Source organism: Corvus cornix, chromosome 1A (assembly GCF_000738735.6).
Source record: "Corvus cornix cornix isolate S_Up_H32 chromosome 1A, ASM73873v5, whole genome shotgun sequence".
Lineage (NCBI taxonomy): Eukaryota > Metazoa > Chordata > Aves > Passeriformes > Corvidae > Corvus > Corvus cornix.
Genome location: NC_047057.1, coordinates 43385413 through 43399939, shown reverse-complemented (window position 1 = coordinate 43399939; position 14527 = coordinate 43385413). Strand labels below are relative to the sequence as shown.

Here is a 14527-nt window from a genome sequence, read left to right as displayed (position 1 = left end):
GATCACTGTATGTCAGAATATGTATAGCTGATTCTGTCTTCTAATAGAGGAGTGCAGTAGATCCTTCTTGGGATCCTACTATCCCGTGATTCCATTATTGTATGAAAATGGCAGAAACACATGAGTTCACATAGAAAAGATAGCTCTTTGCAAGTAATTCATAAGCTTTTGAAAAAACACAATAGTCTTTATCACAGAAGCTAAATCCACTAGCCTTCCTCTGACATTACTTTTCTGTTAGTCTCAAATACACTGATGCTAACAAAAAGCCCCCTTTTGTCCCAGGATGGAGAGATTTTTTGTAGCATGCTCCAAAAGAGCAGGAATAGCAGAAAAGCCCAGACTCCACACAGGGCACAGCTGATTCTCAGCAGAGGTGAACTGTTCGCTACAGTAAATAGAGTCTTAGATTACAGCTGAACAAGTGGTGAATAATCTGGGGAAAGTGTATGTGATATATGCAGAGCACACATAGGTTGGTGTCCATGTGAATGGGTGCTGTAAGCTGAGATGGGTGATCTGAGCTCCTGAGGAAGCTCTCCCGAATCTATGTGGCTGCACCATGAACGACGGAGTCCAAAGTGAAGAAAGGGGGAAAATGTCAGGCACAGGAATTTAAAGAACCTTCTTTAAGTAGAATACATCTGCTTTTTCACCAGCAGTCTTCTGGAAAGCCATTATCAAACGACCAACACGGAGAATATATGAAAATAAATGCTTCAGGGAAGAAAAACTTTTTTGTCAAAAGAAAACACGGAAATTACTTTCTTTTCTTTTTCCCTGAAAGACTTAGATGACCATGGAGGTTTTCTATTGTTTTATATATACCATGGTTGTTGTTTTATATTTATCATGGTAAATGCAGGACAGCACTACTGCACACTCATTTGCATTAATCTCATGATAAGCAGGAAAAAGAATAGATTCACTTGCTGTCTTTTGCTCAGACAAAGCATACCATGTAAGTATTATTGTTGCCAATGGAAACACTGTTCAGGTGCATAAACATGCAATAACATCCCTGTGCTATCTTTAGCACAGACAAATAATTCTGGTCACTATGGTTTGCTCGACAGTTGCTGAATTTCTGCTGATGTGTTTGGCACTTGGTTGTAATTATCTATTCATTTGAATTAAAAGATTGATCACTGCAGTCAATGACTGATACAAAACAACATAAAAGGGATACATTAATACTGAAATTTTATGTAAGCGTTGTTCCAGAGGGAAAAGAACATATGCAACAGGAAAATTGAGAAGACATCTGTCACAGTAGTCAAGCCTCTATCGAGCTTGATAATGATTATGAATCCATTACCATTGATATATTGCATAAAGCTGTGGGAATGGGAAGCTTTTCACATGTCACAGAGAGTAATCAACATCCAACAGAAGTAGTCCCATCACACACACACCTGCTGCGTGCCTCACATCAGAATATGTCATTTGGAAATCTAAATGTTATTGGCATGGCAGAAGGAGACAGACAAATAATGAGATTTGCTTGTGAGATATTTTATTCCTCTGCTAATGAGGTTTTCTAGTAACTAAACAAGCATTTGGTAACTTGCATATATTCCTCAGAATGTGTTGACAATATATAATTTAATCAATACATTTCAAATGCAGCTGAGCAATATTTCCAAACTGTTCCTTATGAGGAAGGTCCAACTGCTTTTAATAAAAAAACCATATTTCTTTCCTATATATTTATGGTTGTAAATGTTTTTCTGGACATTTATACTATTATTAAAAAAAAAAAAGAAAGAAAAAAACCCCTTGCATTTTGTGGGCATGAGTGTGTACCCTAAAAATGACTGCAAAAATATTATTTAAAATTAAGTATTTAAATTTAAAAATAATTTAAAAGCACTTAAAATTTAAAATACATGCCTTTATTTCAATCTTTTTTCTTCCCAGAGTTGGGCTAAGTTCAAGTGTGTGTAATGAGTAGGAGCCGGCATTTTGAAGACAAGCAGATACTAGAAAATTCCATCTAAGGGAAAAAACGTGCAGCTCAGGATCTGCTAAAATCAGATAAAATATGAATCTCGTGTGGTGGATTTATGTATATGAACTGCAGTTCATGGTTTTCAAACAATTTCAAAATTTCCCAAAATATATTTACCCAGCATGAGAGTTTACATACACACATTTGCATATGCACATCCACAGCAGGATGTTTCAGCATATACATATGTATACATATACATAAACAGAGCATACAAACATGAATATATTATATAATATACATTAAATATTTCAGCAAGTATTTAGGTATTTTTTTCCTACTAAGTGTTTTGAATTATTGTGAAAGTCACAAAGTTATGCAATATTTTAACCTTTTGGTTACAGGCACTTTTAACACTTGAATAAACAAATTGCTACTTTTTCCATCTGATTTATATACAGCACTAAAAAAAAAGGAGGCATCTCCATATAAACTAAAATCAAAACAAAACTTTCAGCTTTTTAAATTATGAAGGATGTATTAAGATGACTACATAAAATACGCTTTTTGCATGTATCTGTTACACAGAAACATTCTGGTAAAACAGGAAATCAGAGATGAAATCCTATGCTGTTGTGGGGAAAAAAAGCCTTAATAATAAACCATTAAAGTGGTGAACTGGTGTGACAGGTAAAGGACAACATAGACAACAAAAGAAACAATACCACAAATAACAAAACAAAAAGTTTAAATTTTTCTCTCAGACACAGCTTCAGTCTGGTCTCTGAGTGAAAAAATTGAATAAACTTCACTTTTGTTTCAAATCACCATAGTCTAGCCACGATGAGTCAAAGGAGAATCCATATAATTGTCACTGTTCTACAAAAAGAGACAGATATTATGTGACACTGAAAAGGAATCCTAATTTGGGAAATACAAGGAAAGTTAGACTAGATTTTCTTTTCTCTTAATTTTTTATTTCTTAGCATAATCCAAGAAAAATTGTGTATTAGTATAGGATCTGTTCCACTAGGCATGCTCTGAAAATGCCTACTGGACTGCATGCTTTGGATGAAGGTACGTGCTGTCTGTAAATCACAGCAGTCCTTAGCTCGGGGCTGCTCAGCACTGCCACAGCTAGGAAAGCAGCAGATCTCCAGAAAACTTATGTAGGAAAATTCAGAAAAGAAATTTGCCAGCATAGGCCTCATGTGAGATGAGAAGAGTGACTCAGACCAGCAGCTGTTGGGAAAGAACTTTGGCTCTGGCACTGACAAGTGGGACAAGAGTTTTTATTATTTTTCTGCTCAATTCCTTTTTGATACAGTAGAGTTGAGTTGAGTATTGGTTCTAGTTTAAACATCTCCTAAATCCTGCCTGAGAGCAAGGCATACAATCAGCTAGGTGTTGTTAAGAAAGATCAGAAAATACAAGCAGGAGTAGAAGCAGGAGGAGCAAAAACTGGGAAGAAATGAGGATGGGGAGAGAAAGTAAAGGAACGAAAACCTGAAGGTTTTTTTGTTTTTTTCCTGAAAAAGATGCTTGGCCAGGAAAATTTTCTGCTTATGATAATGAGTTCATGAAAATAAAATATCCCTTTCAAAATGGTGTTTTTGCATAGTATCAGCTGCATGTGAAAAAAAATAAAATGCATTTCTGAAACATCTGTAATCTCTTATAGAAATCTGTAATTTCAGATCTTGGTTTGTAACTTGTGATCTAAATCTTGGAAAAAAGATTTTTTAGAGACTCTGATTTTAACTTGGAAGAAACAATAGCAATTGGGAGGCTACACAAAAGAACCAGTGAGTAATGAAAGCTCTGGAGATAAGACAGTTCTATGATGGTCTTTATTGCCTAAACCACAAACTTACAAATACATGCAATAACAAGAATGTGCTGAAGACATTAAGAGAAAATCTGAGAAGCACAATGAGACTGAAGTGGCAAGAGGCAGAATGCACTTGGGGTGGAAGATACTTTGTGGACAGAGCTGGTAGATCTGCAAGAAGCCAGTGAAAATGGCCACAGGCAAGGTTGATCATCCCTCTAAGGAAGCAGAGTAAGTACACATGCATTCTTTTCACTGTAATGCAGGTTTCTGCAGCACATCCTGCAGGAACACCTAGCTCCATTCAAGAGATATTAAGAGACTTCAGCAGTCACCAGCATTTATTTGTGGGAACTGCTCAAAGGACATTGAATGGTTGGAATACGGGCCGGAACAAGAATAGAAAATTTACAAAATAGAGAACATATAAGTCTTTTGAAAAGGGTAGATCGACGGGTAGATGAGCTGGTGATAGGCTGGGACATCATGCTTCAAATTAGCTACTGTACATGAAATCCATTAGCACTTGCACCTACCAACATGGGATACAGATGTATCTTGTACTATGCCTTGCTCACATACACATTATTTTTTCTCTAGTGTCCCAAGGAAGACTTTCTATGTGCTCTGGTACAGATCCTTCATGACCACCCCAGAAGTGTCACCTAGTCCACTCTAACCCATTCAGTGTGATGTCCCCAGGCTGGCATACACCTCCAGGAGCAGTGTGACTGTGCCTGTGCCCCCTGTGCCTGTACTATCAAACCCTGCTGAGGGCAGGGCTGTGCCATGGCAGTGCTCCCAGGCCTGTGGTGGCTCTTCACAGCACAGAATTGGCCCAAGCCAATGGACAAGCTCTGACAGAGCCAGCTTATGGCTCCCTAAAAACCCCTCCAGACTCTGTACACATCCTCGCAGAAACACACATTTGTAAGCAAGCCTCAGTGGCAGGGGCAGGTGTTCATGAGCCAGTTTTTGAAAGCAGCACTAAGTCTCTTAAATCCTATCTAGTCCTCAGGGGTTCTAGCATAAAGTGCTTTCAAGTCAGTTGTGCAAAATAAGCAGCAGTAAAAATCCTTGGCTGCATTTTCTTTTTGTTGTTATTTTAGTGACACTGAGGTGGATTGGGTTTTACAACTGGCTTCAGACAGAAAATACCTCCTTAGTATTTGGAATTTTTTTATTATTAAATATGCTTAGATGAAATGGAAATAAAATGTTGAACTTAGAATTCAAAAGAATAGTTAGTTTTGAAGTTCAGTTCACTAAAAATGTATATCCCTAAAGGACAGTATTTGCCTCGCTAACAAGTATGTATTTTAGTTTTTGTGTTGAATGAAATGTGATGAAATAAAGGTCTAGTAAATGAGTTTTGAATGCACTCTTCTGTCCTTGAAAGAACTGCTATTAAATAAAAATTGATGATTTTGTGTTTACAAATTCATTCTTGTAGTGCAAAATTTGCCTATGTAAACTTGTCACAGGGCAGTCCATCTAAAAGATTATTCCTCCCATTCTGTGTTCCTGCCAGCATCCCTGAAAAAAATATACTGCTCATATCAATGTTTATGGAAACTTAATTTGATAAAAGTAAAAATGCAGGTTCTTTTCTCCAGGCTAATTTTATTTGGAGATTTTGCTGCCTTTGTTGCTGTGGAATACTGTAAACAGCTTGAGTAGTCCTGAAGAAATGAATGTGTCTATGCAACAATAAGAGTCTAATTAGGCTGAGTAACTGGGAGAGTATTTGGACCTTGCAAATTTGTCTTTTCAATCTACATCCATTTTGTTTCATCATTTTATTCGTGGCCAGAAATTTTTTTGACGTTTACATTAATGATTTCAAACCACAAACTTAGTTCAAATTCTTTGAAGTTAGTGAAATCTCTTCCATTTATTTCCACAAGATTTCATTTCATCCTACTGAAATATATGAAAGCATATAAAAAACTAAATGCGTTTTTTCTTTGAACTGGTCCTTTTTTTTGTGAATTCATTGCACTTTATAACAAAGGTAAGCCAAATTGGTATAACTTTGACCATTACCAGCTGAATCTCGTATTTGCTGCCACACAATTTTGGCAGGAACATAATTGAGTTTATAGGGAGTTTTACCAGTGCTTCCAAGAAGGCTAGGAATATAAAGACTACAGATGAGCTTTTGGTCATGGTGTTTATAGGGATCTCCTTTCATCTGATGAAAGTACTATAAAACAGATCTGGAGCTTTGTTTCTTTTTCTTCTCTTCAGCTCAGGCGTACAGTAATTATGAGGTATTTTCCTTGAGAGGTTCCATTATTGACATGCATTATTTGCAATAATTAGTCTTTTTACTTACAATAATATTGAATAAAAATTAAAAAAAATGAATGAGCCCTACAGATAATGTTATGAAGTATGGCCAAACACTGATGTTTGCCTTCTCATAAAGGGGAATGTACATGCGTGCATTCACTGAGTTTGATAATTATACTCATGACATAATTACAAACAGAACATGCTGCACCTCATTGCTGAATTCCTATGTAAATTTTAATAACGACTCACTTACTAAAGAAGCAAGCTCTTTGAAGTACATAAAGAAGTACATATCAGATTCAACTTGTCCACTGAATCTTTGAAATGATTCAAAAGGTCAAGCTTTTATGCAGGCTTCTTTCTTACAAAACAGTTAAGTAAAATATACAAGGAACAGATACTTGTTTTCAGTGCTTGTTTCATTGGGTCATGCAATGTGAGATGGGTTTTTTTTGAGAAAGAAAATTAGTGTGTGGTCTGCTATCTGAAAACAGTAAAATAATCCATTGCAGAAAAGCACAACAGTTTTCAATTTAAAAGAAGGAAGGGCTTTCCTATGTACTTTTGGCCTCCCTTATTAAGCTTACTAAAAAATTATAAACTTCTTTAGAATTCTAAAGATAAATATTAAACAGTGCAACAGGGACACTGATGCCCTCAGCTTGTTACCAAAAAAGGAATTTCTATAGAACATTGTTGATTTCATCCTTTTAAAAAAGACATGCTAAGACTCCTAGGTTGCATGCAATTTAATGCTGAATATATGTTTAGTCAAAAATAATACAAGAAATGACAATGACTGTGACTATTCACATTATCAAGTTCTATTCTGTTCAAAGGCAGATAGGTACCTTAGACAATATATGCCGATATGTATGTCAATCCAAGGCAAATCTAGTGTAATCTATACATAGTTTTGGTTTAAAATTCTGAGATGCCTTGAAACACAGCATGAAGGAGTCTTCATATTTTTCCTACTCTAGCTGAAAAATTATTCTTGAAGGACTACCAATGAACATCAAAATAACATCAAATGTCTTTGATGTTATTGCCCTGAATTCAGAGATTGGCACTTTGCTAAAGCTGCAGAAATTCTGCTCTCTGAAAGTCTGCCCAGTGACTTACATACAGCTGGTTGGCATTTTTCTCCTGCTTTTCTATCCCATTACAACCGGGCACTCATCAAAAAGGTGGGGTTTTTTCCTATAAAAATGAATTGATTAATTTCATCACTTACTGCTTTGCCCATTTCTCTGCCCTTTTTAGAATTCAGGTGTCAAGAGCATAGGTTTGATGAGTGAAGAGCTGACCAGTGCTCCCTGGCCCCCCAAAGTGCCTCTGCCAGCTGTGACCAGATCTCAGGCAGCAGCCACAAGGACAGGTGACTCAGTATAGTTGCTCTCTCGTACTTGCAGGGTTAAACTTGTTTCTCTCCAGTTTCCCCTTGGGCTTGGAAAATACATTGGTTTGCTGGTTTGGGGCAATGTAGACCCTGTGAACTCTTCATTGAGCCCACTATTCTATCTCTAACAATAACCATTCCTGATGAAATAGGAAAGGATAAGGTCTTCCTGCAACTTGATGGTTCTTCCTTGAGCCTCCCTGAACTCTTATGTTTCCCCTGGCACAATAAAAGTATCTTGGGGGAATAAAACAGTAGCCATAAACAGATGCCTAGGGAAGACTAAGAATAGAGCAAACTTATAGGATATTTCTTCTTAACAGTTTTCCCACCTCCAGACATTTTCAGCTAAGAATTCCTGGGCCTACTATGACTTATATGATTGGTAACCCAAAAAAATCTCTCTCTTCCAAGACTTGTCTCCCCTTGAACTATGTTGAAATTTTTGCACCTGCAAAACTCTTTAGTGAGGAAGCTGACTGAATGTCTCTCTGTTGCTTGAAGAACCACACCAATTTGTTTGCTTTGAACCTGGTTTCTTTTAGCTCCATTTGACCATCAGTTTTTTCCTTGACTGGGAGAGATCATGGAGTCAACCTCCCTCCATCCTCTCAGTGCTGCACACGATTTGGTTAATGCCATCACTTCTCCTCTGAGCCAGCTGTGAAAGGTCCTTAGCTGTTCCCTCTGTGGAAGCAGCCCTAGATCTCCCCTTTAAGAACTTCTCTGTTTCTCCTTTGAGCAGGGTCATGTCCTTCTAGTGCTGCCCAATAAGATATACTCTTTTAGCTGTTCCTTCTTCTTTTAAACAAACTCCCTGATCTTGACATGGTTGTCTTTGAAGCTAAGCATGGCTGTGGTGGATCTGTAGAGAAGCCCACTGGGAACCTCATGCCCACTTTTACAGAGCAGCACTTCTGAAAACAGATTTTTGAACATGACCCTGGATATAGTTTGGCACCAAGCTAAGGATGCTACTTCCTCTCGAGCACTCAATCAGCAACCATAGAGAGAACCTAAATATTTTAACTCTGCTTCATGCTCCCCTGTGACATTTGCCCAGTTAGGATGGGGGTAATTGAAGTAATACAATAAGGTTGTTTTTTCTGCCCTTGCTGCCTCCTTGACCTGATCTGTCTCTACACGTTGCAGTCAGTGCTGCTGTCCTGATTGGGCTGTCAATGATATAGACCCAGCACTGTATTCTCCCTGCTGAGGCCCTGGATTTCGATCTGTACAGATTTCGTGTTCCACACAGATGAATCTGTACAAACTCTATCAAAGCAGCCAGGGCAGTAATTTGATTTGACTTTAAGCTCTCCTTAGCATATAGTATTAAGCTGCCCCTGGCACAGTTCCATCTAACTTTCATAACGTATTGTCCTGTTGATTGCACCCTTTCTCTAAAATTTCTCCAACCAGTGCTTTCACTGGAAGCCAAATGCCTTCTTTTCTAGATTCCTTCTACCATTTGTGTAACTGAATATGCTGCTTTTTCAGGTTCTTTCTTGGCATTGAATTAAAATAACAATCTGTTTGTTTTCCATTTCCCATTTCATGAGTTTCTGAGTTGCCAGTGGCCTGATTAGAACAGGACTAGGATAAAAGCCAATGTATTTTGGCAATCAGTGAATTCTGGTGTGAAAATATACGTTGCCAAGACCAGAACCTAAGCATACACAACTGTACGGATCCAGGCTTCCTGCCACAAATCTCAGAGTTTGTGAAGCCTAATATACCTGGCAGTGAGCAAGGCACCCAATTCAATTTAAAATGACTGACTGCACAATCACAATTAAGATATGCAATTTAGCATAAAATAAGGCAAACTAGCATGAAACAACAGATTTGAATTTGTAATGGGATCATAGGAATTAATTCACCCTAAGAAAAAAAAATTATGCTTGAAGAATAACTAAGCAAAAAATTTTAAAGAGAAAGCCCTTAACAAGCTTCAGCAGAAAACAAACAATTTGAAAACACTTTGGCAAGGGATCCAAGTTAGAGAGATTCTAATGTAAGGAAATGCAAAGGTATCAGGTGCAATAGACTTCAGATGAAATATTAGTTCTTTTGGAGAATATTGTTTTGTCCAAGATTTAAGTACAACGCTGGTCAAAGTAAAGGCACCCATGGAAACTTGCAGGTAAAATTAACAGCAACAGAGAGAAGAATATTTGACTTTCTGCTTTGCAGTCAAACTTGCCAGCAGTGCAGCTCTGTACATTACCTAAATGGGCTAATAAGGATCAACATGTAAAATCCTGAAGCTCATAATCAGTTTGTAATGAATCAGATCTCAGCTGAACTCAGAGAGCCTTCTGCTGGAATATACACTTGGGTGTTTTCTTTACAGGGAAGATTTTACTGCTAGAGATGCAAAGACTGGGGTGGTTTTTTTTTTGTTTGTTTTTTTGTTTTTTTTTTTTTTTTGTGGCAGAAATGGAGGCCTCAGTTGTGGCTTCCAGTCCTCAGTGTCCTCCTTTCCAATCCACTGTTCTGTGATTGATTTCTATCCATTATTGTTCCAGGGTGCTAAGAGTTGCAAAAAGGATTTCTAGGAGTGGTAAGTGTTTGCTTAACTCTATCTCCCTGTGGTTAATATGATCTTTAAAATTTAAAAAATGAAAATTTCTTGAAAAGTTAAGATTTTTGAAAATCCAAATTTACAATAGGAAAGAATTCTGCCAGGCTTCCTAGATACTACAGGTCACTCTTTGGGAGTAAAATAATAAAATATTTTTTCATATATACCTTAGATATAGATGATCTTGCCACAGTTCAGGTAGATGGAATAGAGAACTTTGATTTCTCTTGATTTTTTGCTATTTGGTTTTTTCTTTGTTCACAATTTCTGCTTTATGCTCCTTTCAGTCTCCAGCTTTGCCTTTTGGCAGGACAACAGTCACTTGTCACATTTCTAAGTGTTACATTAGGGAAAAAAAGGGATAACTTCATGGGTTGATAGATTATTGCAGGGTTTCCTTTTCTAGATTTAAAGAGATTATATTCCTGCAGGCTAGCTAACCAAAACAGAAAGACAAAGTAAAATAAGGCAGAAGATGATACAGGAGTGAAGCAGTTGCCATCTGTTGATTTTAAACTCTCTCTGGCTGCTGTTCAGCTAACTGGATAGGAAATACCACAATTTACCCTCACTGTGATGAATTTTTGAGGGCTTTGTACACTAGGCCTTCATCTGTCTAAGATTAAAGCAATATATTCAATTCATTTTTTCACAGAAAGAAAGAAGCTACTGTTACACAAAGTAGTCTGCCTTATCTGGAAAAGCCTGAATTTTGAGTTTTCCCTAATCCTTAGCATATCAGATAGTGACAGGCTGTGAGTGGCCTAACATTATTCTGTGATCCTCCCTGGGAACTGAAAACTTTAATTCTTTCCTAATGTTTTGACTGACACGGGAATCATAGCCTGATTTCTACTAGAATGTATGTGTTAGACTTTAGATGTTACATGAGGATCAGCACATGCAAAGTGAACCACCGGAGTGGGCAGTAACTTTAATCTGAACATTGCTCCCATGTTTAAAGTGAAATGTGACCATGAAAAGGAAAAGAAAACAAAAAGACAAACAAAACCCTCAAAGTGTTTTGCAGCTAGGAAAACCCTGACCCAGATATCACAAAGATGGAGACAGGTCAGGTGATTCTCAGATTTGCTGCTTTTAACCTCAGCCTCTAACCAGTAGTGTTTCATTCAGAGCAAGTAAGTTCTCATATGAGAGAAAAGGTTTTTTGGTTTGAGCAGGCTCCAGCTATTAGTGTGGCAGCTGCAGAAAGCAGGTTGCTCTGCCTGGGAAACAAGACAGATATAGTACCTATTGAAACAAATAACTACTATTCCAAATCCCAACAGAAGGTGGGATTTAGGGAAATGTGGTATCTCACACCTCCAATAGTCCAGTATGCCTTCCAACCATCATCAGCATGCTCTCTTCCCCTTCTTTTATACAGTCATACATGGAGGCCTTAGCCTTCAGGACATTTCCAATCCAAATCCTTCACAAGTTTGAGGTGCTCTTGTGCAAATTGAAACACATTAGCTCAGTAGGTTAGACAGACCACCATAAAAGATCTTTTCTTGTCAATCAAATAAGCTCTTGTTAAGGTAACAATATATTTCCACATCTCCTGATAGATACCTTTGAGACCTTGGTCCCGGAAACTGTGTGTTACGTATAGTTACAGAATGGTTTTGCGCAAACACTGTTATACAACTTCTACCAGGAAGTCACAGTCATTAAAGAGAGGAAAATATTTACACTTTGATAGTGTTGAAGATAAAGGGAGGAAAGCAACAGAGAGGGTGTACTGCATATACAGTGTCACTCTGTTCCATGCAGTTGCCAGGAAATATTTCACTGACTTCACTCAGGCCAGGATTTCATCTCAAGTTCATCTATGACAAGAAGGGAGGCTTAACTAAATAAATGTGAAACACTGGGGTTGTGTTTCTATATAAGCCTCCTGAGAATGGAGGAGGATTCAAAACAGATCTGAGAGTTTTGCAACCTCTCACCTCTGGAACTGTGTTGCCTAAGAGAGTATGAATTCTTAACTTTCTTCATCTCTCTAAGAGCAGACAGTGTCTGTGCTGTTTCTTTTCTTCTTTACAGTTCTTGTTTCTGAGCTCTGGCTTTCCATCCTCCCATCTGTCACAATCTTTATACAAATATAGAACTAGGGAAATGAGAGGGCAATTGTTATTATATTTTTATGTACTGCACTTACTGTATTTAACTGACTTTACAAATGCTAGGTATCTTATTTCACTGGCTTCAATTTGTATGGAAGATGAAATGTGCTCAGTCACTGGCTCTGAAGCAGTGCTTAAAACCAAGACTACTCACAGAAGCTGAAATTAAACTAACAGTCTCCTTTTTTTACATTTAGTAGCATTGAAACATTAATGATCCCTTTGTTGTAAAAAGGGTAGGCATAATAAAATGAAATGAATAGGATATGAAATGTGGCCCTCAAATGTGAATTCATCCACAACATGCATCATCAGGTTGCTCTGGAAATGGTGATGTGAGTCAGATGAAGGAGTCACTAGGTACATGACTTGCAATTTAAATTAACGATCTTCAAAAAGCAGAAATTAATTTAAGGAAAACAGACCCACAGAGCATCAGTGATTTGGAAGGCAATTTTAGTCACTGTTGACATTGAACAGCATCACTCATACTGATTCCAATCTATGTTTACTATTGTTTCATTTCTCGCCAAAATTCGAAATCTATTATCCTGGCATCCCAAAACTTGGAAGCTGTTAATGCAATTGGAAGAGAAAAAATAAACAGAAAGAAATAAAAAAACCCTGCTCAACCCTCTAAATATCTGGTTTATTCACTTTAATGACAAAATTACAAGTGTCTAAAAATTTAAGCATTTTGTGAGAGAAAATATCACCAACTATTGCTATACATTTTTCCTAAAAGGTAACAGCTGCAGGATTCTTTTTCAACATGCTTCTATAATAATAACTTTAAAAAAATTAAACCAATGTTTACTCAACATGTGCATTTCTGAAGAAAGAGAAGCTCGGGAAGGTTTTCATAAATGCTCATCATACATAATGTGAAATATTAAGAATCATTTCCTGAAACTGTTTTACAAATCTATGAGACAATTTTGAGAAATAGTCCTTCACTCTTCTTTCTACACTTCTCTTATTGCTGACACGGGCAGGCAATGATTCTTTAACAGCAGATGAAGGACTGTGGGGTTTTTTTTAATAACTGCACTGAAGATGTTTGTGTGTTTAGGGGATAGAAGAAGATGATGAACCTTTTAAATCTTACTTCACATTCCAGCTTCAACTTGAGATTAGACAGCAGCAGAAGCAGACAAATCTTGAATAGCTGTTTGGGGCTGCAGGGCTCAGCTCAAAGACAAAACATTTCATCCCCACTTATCTCCATATGAAACACAAAATACAAATAGGGGAATATGTAGCTTTAGAATATATAACATCAGTTGGGTGCTCAGGGTGGAGGGGAAGAAATACATAGTTACATTAAGAATATTGCAAGATTAAAAATCACAGCATCTGCAGATTTTACATGCAATTAGCAAAGAAAAGGTAATATAGATACTGGCTAAAGAATGCACTTGTGAAATCTTTTTTCTCCTCAAATTACATTATCCTTAAACAGAATATGCTGAGAGTATTTTAAACCATACAAGGAAAAGTTAGCTGAGATTTCATAAGATCCTAAATTTCATGGCATTGGTAAATCACATGAATATATTTCTCAGAATGATGTATTTATAGCAGTAGATGAAAACTACAATAATACTGGTTATTTTAAAGTTATTTTAGGAGCTAACACAGTTTACAGCAGTGGAGGGAACAGGGAGACACTTTCACAGAGGAAAGAAAATTTTTGAGAACACAAACCATAAATTCAGATGCCAGCACTTGTCCCGTTCATTATGTTCTTTTCACTGATGTACAAAAACATGTGCCAATTGCCTAAGACCACGAGTACAGTAACATGAAAGATAAATCAGCTCTCAAGAAAAATAGCTACATAAGGATTCCCTTCTTACCAACTCTCTTTCAAGTACTGCTGCAAATTCAAAACACTGAGACAGTCTCCACTCCCAGATGTACAGTCTATGTCATTGTTGAACCACTTGATGTCATTAATCATGGAATAGAACAATCAATCAATCAAATAATCAAGAATGATTTGGTTAGAAGAGTTCTTAAAGGCCATCTAGTTCCAAATCCTCTGCCATGAGCAGGGCACCTTCCACTAGACCAGGTTGCTCAAAACCCCAGCCAGCCTGGCCTTGAACACTTCCAGGAGTGGGCCATCCACAGCTCCAAGATTACTGAGCAGGTGTTTTTTTCTAATGTGTGTAGACAGACAGAGGTCTTCCTTGTTATACACCTGTCTAAAAGAGATGAAAAACTTTCTACAAGTAAAAAGACACTACACACATCATCACCTAACCTGTTAAATAAAAGAGTTGGCCTTTTAGAGTTAAACAGAACAAGTACTGATAGTCCCTTT

At 37.2% G+C, this 14527-nt stretch overlaps 1 long non-coding RNA gene across 1 annotated transcript in view; it reads left to right on the top strand.

The window, feature by feature from the left end:
- LOC104698441 overlaps nt 1–14527 on the top strand; it is a 147017-nt gene that overhangs the window by 103695 nt on the left and 28795 nt on the right. The window contains exon 5 of the long non-coding RNA XR_753329.4: nt 10014–10048. This is a non-coding gene — a long non-coding RNA (uncharacterized LOC104698441). The remainder of the gene's footprint in view (nt 1–10013; nt 10049–14527) is intronic.